The 19,724-nt window shown below is 45.5% G+C and overlaps 1 long non-coding RNA gene across 1 annotated transcript in view; it reads left to right on the forward strand.

Annotated features, from left to right (window-relative positions):
- Positions 1–17,166, forward strand: part of LOC309857338 — a 109,285-nt gene extending 92,119 nt beyond the window's left edge. The window contains exons 2-3 of the long non-coding RNA XR_014307647.1: positions 6,048–6,208; positions 15,983–17,166. This is a non-coding gene — a long non-coding RNA (uncharacterized lncRNA). The remainder of the gene's footprint in view (positions 1–6,047; positions 6,209–15,982) is intronic.
- Positions 17,167–19,724: the final 2,558 nt, after the last annotated feature.

Here is a 19,724-nt window from a genome sequence, read left to right on the forward strand (position 1 = left end):
TATGTGCTGAGCTTACATGCTAGAACATAAAATTCAAGTGCTGAGCCACTTTTTAAACACACATTCAGTGCTCATCTCTGACTTAAAAAATGATGCCTTTCATTCCTGGAAGGAAATGGATTTTTGAACCTGAAATCTTTTGCATGTAAAAAAAAAAATTTCTTCTGAATCTGATTTCTTTTTCTCAAAATTTTCAGCCTGATGATCATTTTCCTACCACATGGGGTAAGGGCTATGTGGGGAGGAGGGTCTGTAATTATCTGGAGGACAGAACTGCCTCCTAGTGAAGCAGAAGGAGCTGGCCTCGCACAATAGGCTGAATGGGCCGAAAGGGCTTGTCAGCCTCAGGGATCAATAATTAGACGTCAGAAATACCCTGTGCTGTATTTCAATTACTACAGAATCATCAGCCTACTCAGGATACTACGATCTGCTAGTTCAGTAGCCATTCATGTATCTTTTATTTTGTTTTCCGAATCAATAACACATGGGGATAGATGAGAATCAAGAGAGGGACTGTGACACTTCAAAGAAGCTGGTGATTTCACCTGTGATGGGCTGCCTTACTACATAAGAGGTAGCACCACACAAATCCTCTCCTGCAGAGCAAGGAAGAGAACTGGCTCGTTAAAGCACGGTCTGCTGGGCCCAGCCCTACAGCTGCTGATTCCCTGGTTCTAGGCTGGGGCCCCAGATTTTGCATTTCTGACAAATTCCCAGGTGATGTCCTTTGGAAAGAGCATCCCTACCTAAAGCCCTAAAGGAGCCTGAGGGCCCACCCAGCCCTCCCTGTCAGGCCTCAGAGCGAAACTGTGGTTTGTCAGAAGGACTCACTCAAGTCTTATTTCCAGAAACTTCTCTGCCACCCCTCGCCCTCCAACCTCATTCCACCCACAGTTCAGAGAACATACTTAGAGAACAAGAAGGAAGGAAGGAAGGAAGGGAGGGAGGGAGGGAGGGAGGAAAGGGAAGGGAAAGGGAAGGGAAGAAACCATGAGCAACAACTAGCAGACTGGTTTTCTTCTGTGATGACTCTTGGCTTCTTTTTGGTTGTTCCCATAACCATGTGGGTCTCCATGGACAGATAAGCAGAAAAATGGTGATGGTGATGGGATTGATGGCACAGAGATGGATGTCCAGAGACACAAGCCAAGCCTGGGAGATGGCAGTGAAGCCCACAGGCAGGATGGGGAGCCCAGGCAAAGCTGGGAAAGAAAAGCAGGTGAGTCTGGCAGGTGGAGGGGAGCTCTAGAATGGAAATGAATCATTCAAGGATTTTGTGACAGTGCAGATTCACTAGAAAAGAAGATTCATGAGAAAAGAAGGTGGTTTCCATTGGACATTAACTTACGGAATGACTTTAGGCAAATCTTTTATCTACACAGTATCTTTATCTAAAAATCGGAGTGAGCTGCTTGAAATAGGATAATGCTTCCAAGTGTCTTTTAAAAGTCCAAATGAGGAAATATTACCTTTCAGGTGACTGACAATTCTTGGGGCTGAATTGCAATGGCAAAGAATCACAAGTCCCAGACACCTTAAGAACCTCAAGACCAGAAACTCCCACATGGGCTGGTCATTCCAGTCATCTGGAATAATTTCATAAAAACATGGATCCCATGACCCAATCCCAAGAGAATTTGAATCTGCTGAAAGAGCCCCAGGTTAAATCCATTTCTTCTTTTCAAGTCTCATTTCAACATTGTATTTCAAGCCTGGCCAACCTCATTCCCAAGCATTCCCAAGTTAATCTTTTCGGTTAACTTTTTTTTTGAGCCAATATTGATACCTTATTAAAGTCCATAGTTTATATTAGAGTTCACTCTGTATGAAGTACATTGTATGGATTTTGACAAATGTATAATGAAATGTATCCAACATTCCATTACTAGATTGATTAGTTTCACAGCCTGAAAAATCCTCTGTGCTCCATCTATTAAACCCTCCCTCGTCCCAACCCTGGCAACCACTGATCTTACACAGTTTTCCCTTTCTCAGAATGTTATACTATTGGAATCATACAGTTGGTAGACTTTTCAGATTGGCTTCTTTCACTTAATAAACACACATTATTATATTATTATATTCACTTAATAATATACATTTGAGATTCCTTCATTTCATGGCTTAATAGCTTATTTCTTTTTATCACTGAAGAATATTTAATTGTATGAATGCACTGTTTATCCATTCACCTCTCTGTGGAGTGCTTCCAAGTTTTGGCAATTACGAGTTTGTGTGCAGATTTTTGTGTGGGTGGATACCAAGTGCATGGAAAATACCGGTGAGTTGAAATACCACGGAGCACTATTGTTGGATTGCATGGTAAGAGGGTGTTTAGTTTTGTAAAAATCTGCCAAGCTGTCTTTCAAAGTAGCTGTACCATTTGGTATTCCACCAGCAATGAATGAACATTCCTGTTGCTTGACTAGTATTTTTCAAATGTTATTTTGATCTATTTGTTCACTTGTTCAAAAATCTTCCACAGCAGGGCGCCTGGGTGGCTCAGTGGGTTAAGCCTCTACCTTTAGCTCAGGTCATGATCTCAGGGTCCTGGGATCGAGTCCCGCATCGGGCTGTCTGCTCGGCATGGAGCCTGCTTCCTCCTCTCTCTCTCTCTGCCTGCCTCTCTGCCTACTTGTGATCTCTCTCTGTCAAATAAATAAATAAAATCTTAAAAAAAAAAATCTTCCATGGCAAAACAGCAAATGTTGGCAAGGATGTGGAGAAAAAGAAGTCCTCGTGCACTTTTGGTGAAAATGCCAACCGGTGCAGCCACTGTGGAAAACAGTATGGAGGTACCTCAAAAAATTAAAAAGAGAGCTACTCTGTGATCCAGTCATTGCTCTACTGAGTATTTACCCCAAGATACAACAACACTAATCCAAAGGGATATGTGCACTCCTCTGTTTATTGCAGCTTTATTTACCATAATCAAGATATGGAAGCAGCCCAAGTGTCCATCGGTAGATGAAGGATAAAGAAGATGTGAGATAGATATATATATATACATATATATATACACACACACACACACGTATGTATATATATATGAAATTATATATATAATTTATATATATAAATATAGAATATATATAGAATATATTTATATACATAAATTTATATACATAAATTATATATATAGAATCTATAGAATAGATTCTATATATATAATATAGAATATGGAAGTATTATTCAGCCATAAAAATTGATGAAATCTTGCCATTTGCCATGACATGGATTGAGCTAGAGAGTATTATGCTAAGCAAATAAGTCCATCAGAGAAAGACAAATACAATATGATCTCACTCATATATGGAGTTTAAGAAACAAAACAAATGAGCAAGGGGGAAAAAAGGGAGAGAGAGACAATTAAGAAACAGACTCTTAACTATAGAGAATAAACAGATGGTTACCAGAGGGAGGTGGGTGGGGGTATAGGTGAAATAGGTGAGGAGGATTAAAGAATATGCTTAGCATGATGAAAATAATAATAATAATAATAATAATAATATATCTTCGATGGCTACTTGCTACCTCTTTATAAAACCCTAGGATACTGAGGACAGAACCCCAGCACAACATCTAGCTCAGTGTATTTTTGGTAACTTCCTCCCTCCATTGCTTAAGCTCTAAAATCCACCCCCCTCCCCCGGTAACCCAATGGACTATTCTACTGGAGGTGGAAGTAGAAACCGAGCCCCTGGAGAAAGACTGCCTGGAGGCTCTGTGCATTTCATCTTTCCATCTTTCCTCAGTTGCTTAACGGCTGTTTGTTGATGTGATGTTATCTAGCTTTCAAGACAAAGCAGAAGTATCCCTGCCTCCCAGATGTCCCTAACTGCTCTCTCTTCCAGCCTCACCGCACTGACTGCTAGCATCTCCTGTCGTACTTGTGGTACCCTCTTAAAAACTTCATGGGAGCTAGATTGTTAGGCTTTTTAAGAACTTTCTCACAATTCAGGCTTGAACCAGTGAGTCAAACTCAAGTAATATTCCCACAAGTATGTGTGAAAGATAAACACTTGAGTGAGTATTATTTATCTCTAAGGGAGCTACTTTGAGGCTCCTCCTTGAGGCTTCAGTACTGGTTTACACTCCTTAAGCCCTGGGACTTCGAGAAAATTCCAGCATTATTGAAAAAGATGCTTGGCTCCTTTCAGGACAACATGTTTGTTTGACTGTACTGGTTAAGAAGTGATACTTTTATGTTTATAATCAGTTCTGCTTCTTAATGAAGCTCTCTTGCAATATTCCATGAATGTTTCCTGATTAGAGGTAGAAAGAAGAGAAAAGAAAGAGGCAGTGAATTATTTCTTATTTATAAGCAAAAATACGAGGTGATTAAATAAATATGCATGAAAGGGAAAGCATTAAACTATTTTAGCACATTGAGAGGCTTTCTTAACAAGTCTAAGGTACTTCCTGAGGAAAATGTCATAAATTTTTATAACACTCAAGAACTGTTATCATCCTCGCTTTCTAAGGTCTGGAGTTAAAACCCTATTTCTGGATATCCCACAGACAATCAAGGTAGAATCCAGGCCTCACTTCCAAATCCCATGACTTTGGGGCTTAACACCAGGTTTGATATACTAACGTGTATAATGGAAGCCGGCCCTGGTTGCCCTAGAGGGCCCAGCTCTCCTGACGGAGGGGGACATCACACATGGAAGCAAGCTCTCCACCCATTAGAATAAAGAGAGACACCACGGCCCTCTGCTGCTCCCCACTAAGAGTCTTCTTTGGGTGTCTAAGTCTTCTCTTATTCATGGCAAAAAGTAAACACTTCTGGAAAGCAGATACAAAACTTTGTCAGCCTAGAATGAATTCATTACGGGTGAGTCTATGAAAAACTTTCCTACAGGAGCTTTTCTAGAGGGGAAAGAACTACTGTCCCAGGGCAGTGCGACAGAGTAGAAAGACTGCAAGAAGAGGAGACAAGAGAGGAGGCAAAACTCTGACTTTGTAATTGTGGGAGCCCTTTACTGTGTGCGGATGACCATCGGCATCACCCAGGCGGGGTCTTCTCTGAATCGTGCACTGCAAGTGGGTGGGGCTGCGAGACGGAGCAGAGGGGTGGGGGTGGGGAGTGAAAAAGCCTGGTCCTAGGATCCCGATCATGATCTCAGGGTTCTAGGATGGAGGCCCACATCAGGCTCTCTGCTTAGCAGGGAGCCTGCTTCCCTTCGTCTCTCTCTGCCTGCCTCTCTGCCTACTTGTGATCTCTGTCTGTCAAATAAATAAATAAAATCTTAAAAAAAAAAAAAAGATTAGTACACTGCTAATACCTGTACAGAGGCAAGTATTACCTAGCTCTTCTTTAAATGCCTCAGCACATATTTGTGGAGATACACATGCATTTACCATTATCTCGATTTTCATAAATGGGATCACGCTGTATGTGTAGTAACAACTAACATTTTTGGGGTGTAACCATAAGTCCTTAATATGCGTATCTTGTTTTAGTCTCCTAATTGCCCTGCAAGTACAATCTGTACCCCCATTATAGAGAGAAGAAGAAAAGGCACATAGAAAGTAAGTGGCTTGGCCAGGGTCACGTGGCTGGGAAGTGGTAGAGCCAGGGTTTGAGCCCCAGGTCTGGTTGTAGAACTCTCGCTTATGACCAAGTCAGGCCATCTCTCCTGTTCTATAACATTTCTTATTTAAAAATGTCTTTTGGTGTGCCTGGGTGACTCTGTCAGTTGTGTCCAACTTTTGGTTTCAGCTCAGGTTATGATCTCAGGGTCATGAGATTGAGCCCAGAGTAGAGCTTTGTACTCAGCGGGTAGTCTGCTTGAGATTCTCTCTCTCTCTCTCCTTCTGCCCCTCCCCCTCTCATACATATGCGCACATCTGAGTGTGCTTTCTCTAAAATAAATAATAAATAGATCTTTTTAAAAACTGTCTTTTGTAAATATATTTCCTTGTCAGTTCATCTCATCCCTTTAAATGGCTACATAATGTATAACATTCCATTCATATGCTCTGTGTTTTACTTAATCATTTCCTATTGACCTTTAGACCATTGCTTATTTTTCCCTCAGCATGCTGCAATAAATGTCCTCCATCTACGTACGTGGGTCTATATGCACACGTACACACTCCTAGACCTGATTGCTGGATGAGACCTTGTGCATCCTACAACCTGTGATCGATTACTGCCAGAGTGCCTGCAATTTACGCTCTCATCATCTGCGTGTGAAAGGTACCGATTGCCCCCCAAAAGAACACTGGATATGGTCAGTTGTAGAGTTTTGGGTTAGCAGAGAGATTTTAAGTCCTCATCATGCTTTATCCCTTTCCCTCAAAGAGCTAGGAGAGGAGGAGGTCATGCTGGGGGTTACAGAAGTCCAGGTACTTGGACTCCTAGACCCACACCCCCAGCCCCTTTCCTCAGTGCTTGCATCACCCCCACACACACCACTTCCACCAAGAACAAACTGGAGTGTTTTTTTTTTAACTCTATAAATTTATTTAATTGGGTTAATTATTTAAATTGGGGGACTAAACACTTATAGCAAAATATGGGAAGTGCCCCCTGCCTAAGTGCACAGCTTGATTTATTTTACACATGTAATTGACCTGTGACTACCACCAAAGCCACATACAGGACATTTCTAGCACCTCAGAAGCCCTCCATACTCCCTAGCTCTCTCCCCAAGTGTCCATTATTAGCTTGACTTCTGTCAGTATGGATTAGGTTTGCCTATTTCTTTTTTTATTATTTAAGATTATTTATTTATTTATGTATATGAGAGAGAGCATGAGCTGGGGTGGGGGTTGGAGGGTAAGGGCAGAGGGAGAGGGAGAGGGAGACTGCCTGCTGAACAGGATGCCAAGCACCCGGCTCCATCCCCAGGACCCTGGGATTATGGGGCAGACTCTTAACCGACTGAGCCATCCAGCTGCCCACACCTATTTCTTAACTTTATATAAATAGAATATGTCCTCTCCATGTCTGGTTTTTATCATTGAATATTGTGTGTGAGATTTGTTTACGTTGTCACAGGACTAGGTTTCTTGTTATCTTCATGACTATGTATATTTCATTGCATGGATATAGGATAATTTATCCATTTGTATTGTTTCTAATTTGGAGCTATTCTTGCACATCTTTTGATCAATGTATTGGGCATAAATGAAGAATGGAATTACTGGGTCATAGGGCTCGTATGTTGTTTCAGTAGATCCTTCCAGCCAGTTTTCTAAGGTGGTTGCACATATTTGCATGACCACAGGCAGAGCTGGTAGTCAGCTTCATTCTGCACCTCACTAACACTTTGTATTGTCAGTCTTTCCAAAACATGTGTACCATTCTGGTGTGAGTGTATAGATACTACATTGCGGTTTTGATTTGCATTTCTTTAGTGACTAATGAGATTGAACACCTTTTCCTATGTTGATGGCCATTTGGATATTTTCCTCTGGTATGCATTCAGTATTTTTGTAATATTTCTTTGGGTTATCTGCCTTTTTTCTGACTGATTTGTAAGAATTCTTTATGTATTTTAAATCTGAGTTTTTTTATCGGGACATGAATTGCCAATATATTCTCCCACATTGTGGCTTGCCTCCTTGTGTTCTTAGTGAAAGCTTTTAATGGGAAGAAATTCTTAATTTTAATATAACCCAATTTATTAATTTTTAAATCAGCTTTCTTTGTGCATGCTTACAAACACGTTGGCTATCCAAAGTCATGAAGATACTCTGCTATATTAGCTTATAGAACTTTATGATTTACCTATCATAACTAAATCTAAAATCCAACTGGAATTGGTTTTATTAATCACATAAGGGAAGGATAAAATTGATTTCTGTCTTATATGAATATCCAGTACCCCCAGGCCCAGTTGATTGGCTAGAACAGTCTTTGCCAAGACACTGTCATAAATCAAGTGACCATATAGGTGATAATCTGTTTCTGGACCTCCCATCCTTTTTCTCTGCTCTGTTGTTTTTTTTTTTTTCCCCCCTTGGGCCAACACCATGTTTTCTGAATTATATAGCATTGTAATAAACTTGGTATTCAATAGTGTAAACTTTCCAGTTTTGTCCCTCAAAACTGTCTTTGCTATTCTTGGCCCTTTGCACTTCCATATAAAATTTAGAATCAGCTATTTTTTAAAAATTTTTTATTTTTTATAAACGTATATTTTTATCCCCAGGGGTACAGATCTGTGAATCACCAGGTTTATACATTTCACAGGACTCACCATAGCACATACCCTCCCCAATGTCCATAACCCCACCCCCCTTCTCCCAACCCCCCTAGAATCAGCTAATTTTTACAGAAAATGGCAGGTGTTTTAGGTAGAATTGCATTGAATCTACTGGTTCACCCTGGGGAAAACTGGGGAGAAAACTGTAGTCTTTATGATATCCAATCTTTGTCTCAATACATGAAGGTGAGCTATCTCTCCATTTATTTAGGTTTTCTTGAATTTCTCTCAATATTTGTAGTTGTTGGTGTAGAGATACTGAATACCTTTAGTTCCTAGATATTTGACTTTTTAATTCTATTTAAATGTCATTTTAAATCTTAATTTTATAATTGTTTGTTGCTATAAATACAACTGAGTTTTTAAAAAATTAAAACCCAGTATACTTAAGAAATATACTTATTTATCCTAATAGTTAATCACTATGTTCAAAATAATTTCTTTTTTTAAATATTTTATTTATTTATTTGAGAGAGAGAGAGAGAGAGAAAGAGGGAGAATGAGAGAGAGATCAGTGGGAGAAGCAGACTCCCTGCTGAGCAGGGAGCCCGATGTAGGACTTGATCCCCAGACTCCAGGTTCACAACCCAAGCCAAAGGCAGTTGCTCAACCAACTGAGCCACCCAGGTGCCCCAAAATAATTTCTTAAAAAAGTTATTTATGCATCAATTTGTTTTTCTTGCCTTATTGCACCTGCTAGGACCTCCAATAACAGAATGAATAGAAGTGGTGAGAGCAGACTTCTTTGTTTCCCTCCTGGTATCAGAGGGAAAGACATCAATATTTGACCATTGACTGCAGTGTTTGCTGATGGCATTTTTAGAGTTAGCCTTTAGCATATTAAGGAAGCTCTATTCCTAATTTTCTATTTATCACAGATGAGGATTGAATTAAAGTACTCTGTATTTTACTTATTTTGTGTGTCCATTTTCTTCACTAGAATGCAACCCTTCTGAGAGCAGGGACTTTTTGTCTGCTTTGCTTCCTGTTGTTTCCATGATGCCTAGAATAAATACGTAGAGTAACATTCATGAGATTGTGGGATTACAGGAGATAATGTGTGTAACACAGCAGGCATAACATCCAAAGCACAACAGAACCTCGTGAATGGTGGCTTGTTGGTTTATTTTTCATCCTTGTTCTGACTGTGTGATCGTGCCAGGTGACTTGTGTGTAGCTCACATTCTGTCCAGGGGCGTATCTGGGGCTGTCCCCCATGAAAGGTACCAATAAGAATTGTGAAATGAGGTGCCTGTTTTAGCTCCTCAAGCACTAGAGCTTTCTGAAGCTTCCTTTCTTGCCCCCACTGGGAGTGCCACCCAGAGCAGGATTGAAGAGCCTCCCACAGGGCACACAGGTGCTGCCCATTCACATCTGGCATCTCATCACCCAAATACGGCAGGACACTTGTTTGGGTTCAGAAAAGAGCTATGGCTCCAGTGAAGATAGCTGACAGGCTGGTTTACAGTGAAGATAGCTGACAGGTATGGCTGGAGAAAGGGCTACTGAGAGCAGAAGAGTCTACCAGGAGAGCAGCTATTCCTGTGCTTTGAGGCTTGCATGAGGAGGCTGCTTCTTGAACCACTCCAGGATAAAACGAAGGAGAGACACTTTGAGACTGCTGTTGTGGTGTGTCCCTGACAAAAAGCAACAGGTCAGGAGAGCTTCTTTTCAACAGGAGAGTAGGAGCCTATGTCATTTCGAAAGCAAAAACATTAGACAAGATAAAGCACTGTTAATTACTGTTGATGAACTTCCTGAACCAGCCTGGGGTTGACCCAAATAGGACATCTTTGGTCTCGATGACACTGGTACATCAAGGAAACTGTCAAGGACCCATGATCTTGCTGTCTTTAGCCTGTCTGGTCCAAAGGACCCACAATAGCAGTATGTGTAACTTTCTCAAATGAAAACTAAAGTAAACGTGTGTAGGTCAGGGAAAGGGCTAGGGAGAGTTCTGGAAGGTTCATGTACAACTTCACCTGCCATTTTTCTCTATAAACCTATGCCTTAGAGAAGGGGTTTTCAACCTCCAAATTCTAGACACTGGGGGCCAGATAATTCATTTCTCTAGGGGCTGTCCTGTGCCTTGTAAGATGTTTGATGGCATTTCTGCTTCTACCCATCAGATGCCAGTAGCACCCCCTCCCAATCCTAACAATCAAAAATATCTCTAGACATTGTCAAATGTGCCTCTCAGGGACAAAACCGCCTCTGGTTGAGAACCAGTGCCCAAGAGAAAGTTAGCATGAGAATCTGATATTTGTTCTACCTAGAACCCAAGCCCTTCTCAAATTGAGTATCTTGTCACACTAAATATGATTTAAAGCATTTCTTCTTGTGGTGTGTCCCTGACAAAAAGCAACAGGTCAGGAGAGCTTCTTTTCAACAGGAGAGTAGGAGCCTATGTCATTTCGAAAGCAAAAACATTAGACAAGATAAAGCACTGTTAATTACTGTTGATGAACTTCCTGAACCAGCCCGGGGTTGACCCAAATAGGACATCTTTGGTCTTGATGTGACGCCTGGGTGACTCAGTCAGTTAAGTGTCTGCCTTCGGCTCAGGTCATGATCCCAGGGTCCAGGGATCAAGCCCCATGTTGAGCTCCCTGCTTAGTGGGGAGTCTGCTTCTCCCTCTCTCTCTGTCCCTACTCTGCATTCGTGTTCTCGCTCTCTCTCTCTCTCTCATTGTCTCTCAAATAACTAGATAAAGTATTTAAAAAAACACAACAACAACAACAACAACAACAAAAACGATGTTTCTTTGGGGTACCTGGCTCGGTCATTTGGAAGAGCATGCAATCCTTCATCTCAGGGTCGTGAGTTCGAGCCCCATGTTGAATGTAGAGATTACTTAAAAAAAAAAAAAAAGTAATTACTTTAAAAAAAAAGAGATTACTTAAAAAAAATACACAGGGAGAGAGAGAGAGAGGCATTTCTTCTACTACATGACTTGTGAATGTAGCCCAGACACTTTACCCAGCATAGATGAAAAGCTGGCCCATTGGTGGGCTTATTGAGAGATGCTCTTGACGTGAAGAGGCACTATAAGACTCTTCAAGGAGTACTTTGACTCTATATGATCCTCACTTTATGCTCTAACTTTAGACCCAAATCTCTAAGTAGGATCTCATTCCATTGTAAGAACCCTCTGCTGCTCCTGAGATTACAAAAAAGATGGATGGAATTCTAGGCATTTTGAAAATAGAGGCATGCCAGTTGCCATTCAGGGGAAGACAGGCGTGAATGGCCGCGCAAGGAGTGAACCCAGATGTAGGGGATGTGGTCCACAAATCTCACGCGGTGGGTGAGCACATTTCGGTAAAGGCTCTGCACTTGTAACAAAGAGGCCACAGATCAGTGCCTTAAGGAGGACAGATGCCTATTTCCCACTCGTAATAGTCTCCACACTGCGAGACCAGCTCTAGAAAATGAATTAGAGCTTTGACTCCTACTGACAAGGACCCAGATTCCTGCCTCGTGACCCTGCCATCTCCTAGTGTGTCGTTGCTGGCTGCACGATTGAAGCCAGATCACGAAATGTCACGGAAGGGGAAAGAGGGTCCAGGGCAGCAAATTCCTTCTTGAGCATGTGAGGCAGGAGTGGCACATACCTCTTGTGTTCACATTCCGTGGATGACAACCAGCTATGCGGCCGCACCCTGCCACAAGGAAGGCCGGGATGTGTCTACAGGACTTCAGTTGTGGGGTCATGTCCCCAGAAAGAAGGGGTGAGCAGATCGGGGTGGGAGAACAGGGACCCATGTCTACCAAATGAGGAATTCCAGTTTAAATTCGGAAGTGGTGAATTTCCACTTAATGTACTAATTAATCTAAAATGAATGTGGTTTTTTTCATAATCTCTCTAGATTGTACTTGATCTCCTCAGCCTTTCCACATATTCCTGGATTTGGGACCAAAGATTTGTTTAAAGACAGGCATCTACCTTTTCCCAAAACACAGTCCTGGGGGAAGAGAGGAAACTATCTAAGGGCCCTGGGTTTTTGAGAGATGAGGGAGTGCCAGCCTGGTAGGGTCAGGCACCTCCCTGGTGGGGATGGTCCTGCTGGTGACACAGCACTAGGACTGTGGGAACGCCAACAATGGGCAGCCTGACATTTTTTCTACCTCCCTAAAGAATGTCTGCGTGGAAGGAATTCATGATCTTCCCAACTTCCTCCTCTTCCCATATCTGGCAGTTAGAGCTAAGTGTGCATAATGCAAAGACCCAGGAAAAATAATAAAACAAGAATGAAGGGGCTTCCGTTGTGGTGGGTTTTTGGTTCAGGTTCCTGAGCAAAGTCTACAGACCTACACCTGGCCAGGCTGAGGAAAGGGACAGAAATGAGCTCTCCCTTGTGAGAGAGGAGCCCTGTGAGGCTCCTGGGCAGCCTCAGAAAGAGTAACCAAAGGAAGGGGTCTGTGGAGGAAAGGAGGGCAGAGGGAGAGAGCAGGACCTACAAAGCCAGAGTAGCTGAGGGCAGCACAGCCTGGCCCCGGGGCTTGCGTTTACCATGGGGAATGTTGGCCCTGATTTCATGCAGAGTCAAGTCTCCCTTAGGTTAAGTAAACTGTTAGTGATCCTGCTCACCATTCTCCTAGGGCCAGTTCTCGCCCCGTCATCTGCCACTGGGAGTACCCAGAGGACGGGAGAAGGAGAGATGTGTCTAGTCTGTGATGAGCTATGAATGTTTGCTGATCTGGACACCCAGAAGTTCCGATGTAATGGGTGTGGATGGAGACCCCAGCAGCAGTCTTTCTAAATGTGTAGCCACTGGGGCGCCTGGGTGGCTCAGTGGGTTAAAGCCTCTGCCTTCGGCCCAGGTCATGATCCCAGCGTCCTGGGATCGACCCCCACATCGGGCTCTTTGCTCGGCGGGGAGCCTGTTTCCTCCTTTCTCTCTCTGCCTGCCTCTCTGCCTACTTGTGATCTCTGTCAAATAAATTTAAAAAAAAGTCTTTATAAATGTGTAGCCACTGGTATGGAGGAGGACCTCAAGGGATCTGTTAGCCCAATGAGAAAGGCTGGGACGTTTTAAGAATCAGGAAACCATCTCAAAAGTGAGATGATTTGCATAAGATCATCATAGACTAGTCATTGGATTCTTGTCCAGAAATCGAAATTTAACTGCCCTGCAGGGAGGAGAAAGTGTTTTTCGGAATGGATTCGCCGGTTGTCCCTGCCTGTGTGGTTTCTAAGGATAATACAATTTCATTTTACTCTTGCAAAAGGGACTGAGGGAAGGCCATCTGAGTACGTGGGGCCCTACCTATGTTCTCTGTGCACCACACGCAGGTGAGCCTGTGTTCGGGTAGGGGGTGGTGGTGAGGACAATCACTGCTTGAAACGTTTCCAGTATGTGAATGTTTGTGCCACATGGTTTTGGTCTCTCAAGGAAGCTCAGCCGTTAGACATTTTTGTCTCGTTTTTTTCTTGTCTGGTGTAAAGCTAGGGTCTCTCCACTATGGAGAATCCAACTCTCCCCTTCTGCTCTCAGTCACTAGCCCCTTTTTCCCCCAAGAAAATATCACCTCAGGCCCAAAAGCAAGCTGTGTGGTGCAAAGCAGGGGACATCTAAACCAGCAAACCAAGTTTGCACAAGAATTTTTCCTACTTGAGACATCTTGTGGCCATCAGAGGACATTTGGGTACAATTAGGGAAATAATTTTGTGTCGTAGCAAGACCCAAACTGCTGCAGACCCTCATGAAGTGTGGGGCCCCTTATCTGTAGACAGAGGACTCTTCCCACAACCGCCTGAGGAAGTCAAGCCTGGGAACTGTTGCTGCCTGGGTGATGGGGCGGGGAGAGTTAAGCCAAGGAACACTATCACATTTGCAGTGTTAAAGCAGGGGCAAGTGTTGTGCACACGCATCATCACCCCCCCCCCCCCACACACACACAACACAGCTCACTACAACACTACAGGACATGCACAGCCCGAGCACATGTAACCCACACTCATGCAACACACACTCGTGCACTCATGCAACATACACTCGTGCAAAGTGCACAGCACATGTAACACACTCATGCAGTGCATATACACAGCGCATGCAGGTCTAACACACTCTCATGCGACTCGTGCATGCACCCCACCCCCCTGGAGCCCAAGTTGCTTCTTAGGGAGCTCACTGAGCATTGGCAGTAACCCGCCGGCAGGGGACAGTATTGCAAAGGCTTTGGGAGGAGCAGGACTTTGCATCCGGAGGCGGCCAGCGGGGAGGGTTCACTTTACAGCTCCGGCCAACTGATCCTCTGCCCAGTGGCAGGCATTGTGCGCGGTGCGACGGGCAGCGGGCAGTGAAGACAACGGGAACGTCTCTTGCTTCGAGACTGAGCTTCCTTCTGAAGCTCTCAAGCTCGGGGCTGCGCCCCGAGCAGAGCCGGTGCGAGGCCGCCTGACTCTGGGGCAGGCATGGGGTAGTAGAGCTGCGCCTCCCATCCAGCCCCCGCACTCCACAGCGGGGTGAGATTAGGCGAGCCGCTTAATCTCCGCCCCTTTTCTGGAACACCAAAGGGGCGCATAGCGCTGCAGCATCCATGGAAATTCCGTGTGAGCAACAAGTGCAAGCCACACTGGTGACCTTAAACTCTCTAGCAGTGCTGTTGAAGTGAAAGAAATAGGTACAATTCATGTTAATCTTGTATTTCATTTAACCCACTGTATCAGAGTAATATTTCAATGTGTAATGCAAAAATACTGAGCTATTTTACATTTGTTTCTTGCATGAAGCCTTCCCATCTGGGGTTCAGTTTCCACTTAGAACACATCTTGGGACAGGCCCCATCATCGGTGGTGGCCCGTGCTCACCATGCTGCACAGGTTGGCCTGAGGCCTTGGAGGGCATAGATCAGCATTACAAAATTCCCCACACCTGAAACAACATACAACAAACAGATAGGGAGCCCAGACTGCACTGTGTTGATTCTATTTTGTCAGAAGCCTGAGATGGTCATCAGACACCAGATGCCAGCCTAGCCCTTTTTGTATACCTGTGTGTGAATGCTCATCCTTCTCTTCACACACATATGCACACACACACAGATACATAGCCATGCACAAATATACGCACACACAGACACATACAAATACACACACATATACTATACATAGATATACACACAAACACACGTAGAAATATATACACACATACAGACACACAAATACATACACACACAGGTATACAAAAAGATACACACACACACTCAATGTTTGGAACCTAAAGAGGTTCATCAGACTTCCCTTTTTTAAAAAACAAAAAGATGGAAGAGAGAATCAAACTTCCGCGTTTCTGCCTAACTGGCCTTTCAGCCCCTTTACTTGGGGGACCCCTGTGTCCCCGAGGGGAGCTCCATGCTGCTCTCGGCAGATGCTCCTCCTCTGCTCCTGCTCTGGCTGCCTCTTATCATGCCCTTCCAGGCCCCTCAGGGGCCAACTCCCTCCCCCACCCCCCACTACCCCACCCTCAACCTTACCCTGGCCCCCCCACTGTGCCCACAGGCTGGGGTGGGGTGTGCTGGTGATTTTTCAGGGTTCCCAGGCATTTCCATAGTGGAGAGAGCCCTGCCCCGGGCACAGGTGTCCATCCAGGTGTGGGGCTGCTGCAACCCCAGGGAGGCTATGCTGACAGAAACCCCCTGTACTTTGGGCAAGAGGATAATAAAACAAGATCCCACTGAAACCCCTTGTTCTCTGTAGGGAAGCGGATAATAACATAAAAGCAAACACACAGTAACCCCTAGTCATCCCCTCCAGGTTTGGGAAGAGAAGAGAGCTTTGGAGCAAGGAGTGTATTCACTTAAGCTTGAGATGGAAGGTGTCTCCTCTGCCATGGTGTCAGCGGGACCCGAAAGTGTCCCCACACTTCCCGAGCCTCTGGTGCTTCGCCTGCAGAATGGGAATGAAAATACTGCCGTGCCTGCTGCACAGGGAGCTGGAAAGGACACGTGGGCTCATGCTGGTTCACAACAAGGAGGGTCTGGGACTGCGGCCTTCCTTGGAAGTTAGCCAGGGAGCCTGCCGGATCCACGGCTGCCAGTGGAAGACACCAGACTCAGGTCAGAGATGAATTCCTGTGCTCCTCACAGCTCTAGCAGCGGGCAGGTGGCAGCGCTTCTTACCCCATCCCCAAACCCCAGGTCCCACAGGGCCATATGAGGCCTGCCAAGGGACAGGACCCTGAGTTCAGGAAGCCCCCTGCGTTGACCCTGGGCAGTGAGCCCATCCGAGCTCTGCCCCACTGGGACATATTCTCTTCCTTCTCCTGTGCAGTAAACAGACCTGCCTTATGTGCAGACAGCGCTGCTTCTGTCTTCCTAGGCTGGTCACTCTGCAGACACCCTTGGAAAGCCGGTGCCAAGCAACGTCCAGAACAAGTAGTCAGCCCATCTGTGGGCACAAGGGACAGAAGGGCAGGAGACCCATGGGGAATTGTCTCCCCACAAAAGGGCTGTGTGAAGGGTGACTGGGGGACACATGGAGGATCCTGCTTCGTTGACTCTGGAAATTGCCACAGAGGAGGGCAGGAGAGGCAGAAATCACCATTTTGCCACTTGTCTGGCTTGAGAGCCTGGGGTAGGAAGGGGTTAAGTATTTGCCCATGGCCCCCCAGCCCCTTGGTGAACTGGCATGTCTAACACTGAGAAGTCTAGACTCCAGGCCACTGGCAAGCTGGTCTCTCAATCATTCATGCCCACTACAATCTACAAATTGTAACGCCCGGGAGCGCTCGGCAGTCACCGCCGTTAGAATATTCTGAAGCTTCCAAGGCAGAGCTCATTTGAAAACAGGTGATATGGGCACGAAATAAGTGGGCTCTGTTCTGGGTTATCAGAATGATTTGTGGGGCTGCCCTGACCTGCCAACTTTCGTGTCAGAAGGATAAGCCAGAGCTCACAGACACCCAGGAGCAGTCAGGCCCCAGGGGGATGTGCGAGGTGAGCCTGCCTGGGGAGGAGTGGGAGCAGTGGGGCCTGTGCAGTAGGGGTGGGGGTAGGGTGTCTCACTGCGCCCCCTAGGGGCGGGGAAGGGGTTTGTGTAGGAGCAGGCCGGCTCTGTGTTTTCAGGGGGCTCTTGCCCCGTGGGGTCCTCTTTCTGGTCCACCAGTATGATGGCCAGTTAACCCTGGTTGGACAGGTCCTGGGCCAAGCCCTTCTCATGCATCGTCTTTATGTAATCCTCACGAGATCCATGTCCATGGTGACATGCTCGAGTCACACAACTTCTGTTCATCAAAGGCCTGTCCACGAAGGGTTCCAGCCAAGGACTTGTGGCGTCTCTGCACATTTTTACAAGTAGGGGGCCAGGACAGAACCTCTTAAAAGCCTTTCCTCTGTGCCAGCCCGTCTCAGCAAAGTTCCTCAACCTAGATCTGTAGATGAGCTTCTCTGTGGACTCTGTTCGCAGGAAAAGCTGCAGCCACTGTCACGTCGCGGAGGGGTATTGGGAGGGGGCCAGGAAGCAACTCTGTCCTTGGCGTGAATGTACACTGCCCTCTTGTGTTCAAAGCGCCGCGGGACATCTCAGCTTGGGCTGCACAGCTGCCCCTGGTCTTCCCTGGAAGTTCCCAGCAGAGACCCCACTTTCTCACTCAGAAGAACGAACCCCTTCCCAGCGGACTGTCCCACCCCGACAACGAGGCCCCCGCCCAGCCATCCTCTGCAGGTTCAGCTCTACAAGAAAGGATTTTCTCTGGGGGGACTCTCGTTTGCTGTTGGGTACAGCCTCCGCAGAGGCCCTTTATCCCAGTGGCCAATGGCGTGTTGATGTTGAACTATATATTTTTTAAAGATTTTATTTATTTATTTGACAGACAGAGATCACAAGTAGGCAGAGAGGCAGGCAGAGAGAGAGGAAGGGAAGCAGGCTCCCTGCTGAGCAGAGAGCCTGATGCGGGGCTCCATCCCAGGACCCTGAGATCATGACCTGAGCCGAAGGCAGCGGCTTAACCCACTGAGCCACCCAGGCGCCCCGATGTTGAACTGTTTTCAGCTTGGATTCCACAAACCTCAAATATATTTCCTATTCTCTCCCATGTGACCTAGAAACATATCTCCAAAGACAATAATCTGTACGCTAAGGAATACAGCAACCCCTTGTGTTAAGATTTTAGAAAATGGGGACGCCTGGGTGGCTCAGTTGGTTAAGCAGCTGCCTTTGGCTCAGGTCATGATCCCAGCGTCCTGGGATCGAGTTCCACACCGGGCTCCTTGCTTGGCGGGGAGCCTGCTTCTCCCTCTGCCTCTGCCTGCCATTCTGTCTGCCTGTGCTCGCTCTCTCCCTCTCTCTCTCTCTGACAAATAAATAAAATCTTAAAAAAAAAAAAAAAGATTTTAGAAAATGTTCAAGAGTACCAAATGCAGAGGAGCCCTCTAATCTTTTACCCTTTGAAGAAGTGCAAGAGGACAAGTCTGAGTTCAACTCGACCTCCAGGAACAAATGGGGGTGAGGGTACGGGGGGAGACTTCTCAAGGCAGCAGGCCTAGATTGATCTAGCACTCATGTTTCCATAACGGACTCAGGGTCAGAGGGCAAGGAGAGGATGTCTTGAGTATACCCCATCTCCAGAAGATTCTTGATATTCCTGAAGGCCCTGACCTCAGGTACACACTCCCCTCAAATGCAATGGTATATAAGTAAAAAAGGTAATTAGCCCGTGTCCCAATCAGCAGGACTACCATTGTCATGCTGTGTAACAAGTGACCACCAGCTCTTCAGGAGCATACCCCAGTGAACATTTGTTTTTCTCACGCATCTGTGGGATAGCTGGGCTGACCCTACTTCAAGCTGTGTGTGGCCCACCTCTCCATGTCTCTCATGTTTCCAGAAGGAAGAGCTGTCTAGGGCATAGTCTCCTGGCAATGGGAGAAGCCCAAAAGGGAAAACCCAACCACGTGCACACCTTTTAAGTCTTTGTTCAGATCACATCTGCTGATATATCATTGGCCAAAGCAGGCCGTGCAGCCAAGCCTCGAATCAATGGCAGGGATTTATTCTCTGCCATCAGAGTGTGCCCTGGGGAGGGGGGAGTGGAGATTAGAGAATGAACATTTGTTCAACCGTAATCCAAATGACTGCACCCCTTTGGTTCGTAATATGCCTTTGACTCAATCAGCAGGTGGGATAGACAGACCTATGTGGAGGCAGATGCTGGGCCGACTCGCTGGTGGGTGACCTTTAAAAAAAAAAAAAGATTTTATTTATTTCTTTATTTGACAGAAAGACATAATGAGAGAGGGAACACAAGGAGGGGGAGTGGGAGAGGGAGAAGCAGGCTTGCCTCTGATGCAGGGCTCCGAACCGGGACCCTGGGATCATGACCTGAGCTGAAGGCAGACACTTAATGACGGAGCCACCCAGGCATCCCTGGTGGGTAACCTCTTCTTCTGCATCAGCTTCAAATAGGATGGTTTATTTATGACCACTTGCTGCTCTTCATACAGACCATTCAAGAAGGCTCAAAACTAGGCAGGCCAACTTGCCAAAGGCTCCGGGATGG

Source organism: Mustela nivalis, assembly GCF_964662115.1.
Source record: "Mustela nivalis genome assembly, contig: HAP1_SCAFFOLD_631, whole genome shotgun sequence".
NCBI lineage: Eukaryota > Metazoa > Chordata > Mammalia > Carnivora > Mustelidae > Mustela > Mustela nivalis.